Below are 6,229 nucleotides of genomic sequence, written 5' to 3' on the forward strand. Positions count from 1 at the left end.
TTTCTACCATAGCATAAAAAATATATAGATTATACATCTGGACTTCCTCTTTTCTTGGTTGTAGGACCTGATAGCCTAGTCAAATGTTAACAATATTTTAGTAGGAGAATATGAAAACTTTTATGACTTAATTACATTGAAATGGCATCATGGATTAACATGACAACAGGAATTGACATCATATACATATGAAATATAATTTCTGTCATGACATGAATAGCTTGTGATCTCTGGCTCTGGAATGTGAAGCCTTTTAGATCAAGTAAGGGTCTATATGATGTTTATTACTAATCAGAATGGACTCCACGCCTCTCCTTGGGTAATTTATTCTTACCATCCTTCAATAACTCCATATAATCTTTAGTAACTTAAAGAATACTTGTTTGATAACTGGATAGTATGTTATAGCTGACTTTTTGAGAACTGGGCCAGTAACAATAACATCTTAATATAGGTGTGTCCTTATTTGTATGGATTAATTTCTTGTTGGAGAAATGGATCAATTAAACTGAGATTAGCATCTTTTTGTGGAGCTGTGGATTTCTGTCTTTCACAAACTGTACATTTCATTCTAGACACTAGCCTGTCATAAGACACACCTTTCCTCTGGCCAATGAGGAGAAATGAGTAGAGTATGAATTCCTTGCAGCACAGCTATGACTATTCTTAAGAAAACAACATAATTCAAGGTGGGTGAGGCCATAGCATCCCATCAAAGCCTGCATCTTTGGACTGCTGTCTAAATGTAAAGGCACACACCTAAGGCAATTACTTACCATGCCATTGTTGGAGATTCATGCAAGGCCATTATGAAACATTGAGATGTTTGTACCAAAGATTTGTTATAAGACAGCTGTAGATTTTATTATTTGAAAAACTCTGGATTGAAGGTATTGGATTAGACAAACTTTTAACTCCTTCCAGCTCCCTACAGCCTCCAAGCGCATTGATTAACATACATAATGTAAAACAATGTAGTTGTATAAAGCAAAGTTGGCAAGGAGAGGATATGCTCTCAAGAAAAACTACTAGTCTCTGAATCTTCCTTTTAAGCTACCAAAAAAAGGTGATCAAATAGAGCTCAAAAATAATTTCTGGGCTTAAAGTTAAAATTCTTTTATCTGGAACAGATTATTTCATTCCACAATTAGAAATGAGATCCAAAATGCAAATATTACTCAGAGAGATAGCACATTGCTTCATCACACGAGGGTGTTAACAACTGCTGTAAGAGCCATTTTACAGAGTAAGTTAGAGAGAGGGAAGCATACCTTATTCAAATATATGAAGATGGTTTTACAAATCATATCTTATTTTATTCTAGTCCCAATTCTGCCAACCCTTCTGGATATGTAGCCGTTTTAAAGACAGTGCTTCACAATTTGAAGAGGGGAAGAGTGGAAACTGCTTAAATCAGAAAGCTCCGAGGTTTTCACCAAATACATTTTCATAGTTCTCTCATTTGTTATTGTTGCTTGAGAAAGACCCAAGACTCATGAAAGCAGAAGAACAATACAACACTAAATATATATTATTTCATTAAAGCTTTGTGGCTATTTTCCTAAGCTTTCTTAGTTCAGATAAAAATCTCTCTTACATCTTAATTTGGCAAGACTAGCTATTTATTGCCTTATTGGCCAGGAGGAAAAAAAATATCTGTTTAGCACTTGAAGATCCATTCAGCATTGAGTTCTATTCAGACATATAAAGATGCTATTTTTATAACAGTAAATCAAATTATGAGGAAAAGAAAACTTGCGAAGAAACTGAATTTTGAAGTTACAGGATTGTTCTCTATTATCCCTGTGCATGGAAACAACAGTCATGGCTGCAAAGTGTAGACAGGGTGGGGATGCAGTGTGTGAATTCTATATTCTTTCTCTCTCTGACTGTGTCAAGTTCTCACTACATAATCCTAGATGGTGTTGAACTTCAAATCCTCCTGCCTCTACCTCCCAGATGCTAGGATTATAAATCCTGTACTTATGATATAAACTTTATTAAAAGATACCATTAGGTTTCACCTCTTACTGGATTGACTGTTCCATTTTCACTGGATCATGTGGATACAGACCTCCCGCCGGTCATCTGCTGCACACTTGAATCTCCTCAACCTCTGAATATGAACATCGGTCAAAGACTGGGAAAACGGTTTGCAAAGAACCTTTCTTATGCCCTAACTGAAAAGCACCAGTTAATTGATCCACAGCATTAAAAAGATAGCAGGGCATTTGAATGGCAGTAGAAGCAAAGAGCTACATCTCTGTGGCTGTTTTATGAGATAAAGTTGACTCCTTTTCATCTGGGAAGCTGAACCTGGGGACGGCTAACATCTTCATCATTGTGTTCTCCCAGCTGATGTCTCCATCACTGTTTTCCACTGTTGCCGCCGTCATCAGATGCTAATGTTTCTGTGTCTCCAATCCAGCCCTTGACCCTGAGATTAGATGCTTGCCAGATCCCTTCTATGGTGAGAGCAGCTGTTATTTGTGGCCCATTTAAAGGCACTTTAGGCTTTAGAAACTCCTCAATGGGATCATTTTGTTTATCTTTTGAATATTAGGTGGTTAGACCTTTGAAAAATCGATATTCTTTTCCCTCTACAACTATAAACTGTAAACTTCAGTCATGAGGATATGGTGTCCTGGAAGATCAGGCTTTCATTCTCCTTAACTTCCCATACAATCAAAAGAAGCAAATGAATTCAAGTTGCCTGTAACACTTTGTGTGTTTCTGAGTTGAAACTGAATTCCCAAACAACCATGTGAGCAATAATGAAATTCAGGCAGCGATCCTCTATTTTCCTGCTGCTAGAAAAGGGACTCTTAGGGGGAACTCCTGGGTTCTGATCCCTGTCATTGCGGATGGCATAACAATTAGCACTGATCGACTTCCTTTTAGCACACAAATTATTTTGAAGACCCTGAAGAAATGTAATGGCTGAATTGAGTTTGACTGGAAATGCAACTTACAGAATTATATAAACTTTCATTCTACCGTGTTAAAATCTCTACAGCATACTCAATGGACTGTAGCTTAATTGTGGAGAAGATACAATAAAAGTGTCCCTCACGCTTTCATAGGAGAATTTAGGTACAGTGAGCAGAACATAATTATTCCAGTTGGAATTTGGCCAGAAGCAGGGGATTAAAACCCCTTAGTGTTATGAAAAGTTCCATGGGATGTTTAATGACTAGAAATAGCCAGAAGCTTAGATTTATGGCATCCAAAAATAGTACCCCTAGCAGGATTAGTTCACCCAGGTCATGCTGGGGCACAGTTTGGGCAATAGTCAAAAATCCCATTTATTGAATCATAAACATAATTTCTAACAGCTCTGGGCTGGAGATTTGTATGTGAGTACTACTTACTAACTTTTAGCAGCCTCTTTGTATGTAGCCCCCCACTGCCACTCAATAAAGGCACAATAATATAGACAATGTTAGGTGGGCTTGGATGATGATGAAGATGGTTGAGAGGTGAAGAGTGAGGAACAAAGCTGACTTTAAGGGTTGGTGACTTTGGTGGCTTAGTTTGGGATGCAATTTTGAAGTGGGAATGAAAATACCACTTTGTTTTGTTTAGCTGATGTGTGAAATTTTAAAAATTGGAATTTTGTTCCTTTTTTAACTAATAGTTATTCTCTATTTAAAAGCAGAACTACATGAGAGTTACTACCCGGGACTTGACTGTTCTGTGGGTCCTAATACAACATGAACATTTCATGAGCTGCTCTAAGGAGTTCAGATCGACTTGTGGAGGACCTTTTCTAGTGAAGATACTGGATGAATGATACTTTTTAAGGTCAAGTTCATGGAGGATGGATTAACAAAGCCACTCTTGCACCTTTTCAGAATTTATATGTGAAGCTCCAAGTCCCAGACCCTCAGAATGTGACTGTTTGGAGATAGAATCTTTAAAGAGGCAATTGAGCAAAAATAGGTCATTTGGGTGTATCCCGGGGCATTCTTACTGGTGTTCTTATAAAAAGAGATTAGAACAGAGACAGTACAGATCGAAAGGGATGATATGTAAGGACACAAGGAGAAGAATGTCACCTGTGAGTCACAAAAAGGCCTCATGGAAAACCAACTCTGGTGATACCTTGGCCTCAGACTTCTAGTCTCCAGAGCTATAAGGAATTATATTTTTGTTATTCCAATCCTATGTCTATAGTGTTTTCTTTGGAATCATTAGCTGCCCGAAACATTGTCTTTACTTAGATCCAGCCTGAATGGAGCAGGGCTACTAGATTTCTCAGCTTCTGTGAGGATGATATTGCATCTACAGACTCTAATCTTCACTGGATCTTTAAGTTCCAGGGGGAAATGCTGTGCATAAGGTCCCTTACCTCAAAATTGTTTTTAAATATATTAAGTTTATAGTGTTATTTGGGCATATCCAATGCAAGGAGTGATGGTAACAAAGAAAAGCCAATCAGTAGAGAAGTTACCATTCGATGTGTGACAGTAGGGAACTATAGATAATACTATCCCATATGTGTCAAAAGACTAAAGAAATTTGAAAGTTTTCACTATGAAGATATGATAAACATTTGAGGAGGCAGAAATATTTAACCCAATGACCTCATTTTAATATAACACAATGTATCCCTGCTATCTTATTAACATATACAACATTTATGTTCTTATGTGCTAGTTATATCAAATTCAGGCAGAGTACATGAGACAGGTGGGTAAAAAGTGACATACAAATATTGAGCTAAGAAACTACACTGATTTCGGTGTTTATTGGCCTTATTTATTTATTTATTTATTTATCTATCATTTTATTTACTTACATTTCAAATGATATCCCTCTTCTGGTTACCCCTCCACCAACCCTCCATCCCATCCCCCCTTTCCCTTTCCCCTTTGCCTCTATGAGGGTGCTCCTCAACCCATTCACCCACTCCTGCCTCACCCCTCTAGCATCCCCTTATGCTGGGGTATAAAGCTTCCACAGGACCAAGGGCTTCCCCTCCCACTGATGTTAGATAAGGCTATCCTCTGCTACATATGTATCTGGAGTCCTGGCTCCCTCCATGTATACTCATTGGTTGGTCGTTTAGTCCCTGGGAGCTCTGGGTGGTCCAGTTAGTTGATTTTGATTTTCTTATGAGGTTGCAATCCATGTCAGATCCTTCAGCCCTTATTTTAAAGATGGAATTCAATAAGACATTGCTGGAACCAGAGTTGGTTAACTAATCTTTCATATTGAAATAGAGGTATATGTGTCTGCATTGTTTACAACCTGGATAATTTAGTATGCTGGCCCTCTGGTAGGTACTTCTGATGCATAAAATGATTTGTGTATGAGACAGAAAACGTCATAACAGACTTCTGAGGCTGTGGTATTGGTAAACCATGAGGACTACCTGCATTAATATTTTTAGATATAAGTGTAAGTAACTGCAGAACAGCAAGTGTGGGTATTGGTGTCTAAAAACCACTATTAGCTGTTAATGACCAAACCACAGCCTTTTACTACAGCTGTGGCTGCACTGCTTGTGGAAGGCCAGTATCTTGAAGGAAAGAATAATTTATACTTACCAGATCATTGAGCAGAAACCTCTCACCACGTGGAAAGGTAAATGATCGGCGATAGATAGTTGCCTCTCTGGTTGGTTCAAGTTGTCTACCAGCTCGTGGGAGGGAAAAACAGGTGTGGTAAGGTAAATGTTTTCTTTTCCTAAGCCCGACATCTTACAATTCATAACACATTTTTTTTTACTCTTACTGAGTACTTTTTTTTTGTATTTTTTTAAAAACCGAGATACTGCTAAAGCAATTTAGTTTGTGTTTAATCAAAAAATCAGAAGTATGATGTTACATATGATATAAAAATTCAAATTGTACAGAAAGCTAGAAACACATTTCTTAGAGAAGAGCCATGGAAGGTTAGAAGTGTGCAACCATTTAAATGTTCAGGGACTACCGATAGGCGCTAATTTGCCATCTGTAGGGTAAGAGACATGTGCTGGAGAGAAACCTTCTCTTTTCCCTTCTTTCCCTTAAACATTTCCTCATCAGGAGATTTTTCAAAGGGAATGTTAGTCTTGAGTAGACAGATTCTAAGCTAGAATTTTCTATCACTTATGGTTCAAACTCAAAAACAGAAACCATAGTAGATTTTTCAAACAGAGAAAGTTTCATTCAGTCACCTGGTTACATATATGGTACTAGTGTTGACAAGGTGAGAGGGTGACAACCTCAGGACTGGAAAGAGC

This window comes from Mus caroli, unplaced genomic scaffold, assembly GCF_978045245.1.
Source record: "Mus caroli unplaced genomic scaffold, Mus_caroli_1 scaffold_2, whole genome shotgun sequence".
Lineage (NCBI taxonomy): Eukaryota > Metazoa > Chordata > Mammalia > Rodentia > Muridae > Mus > Mus caroli.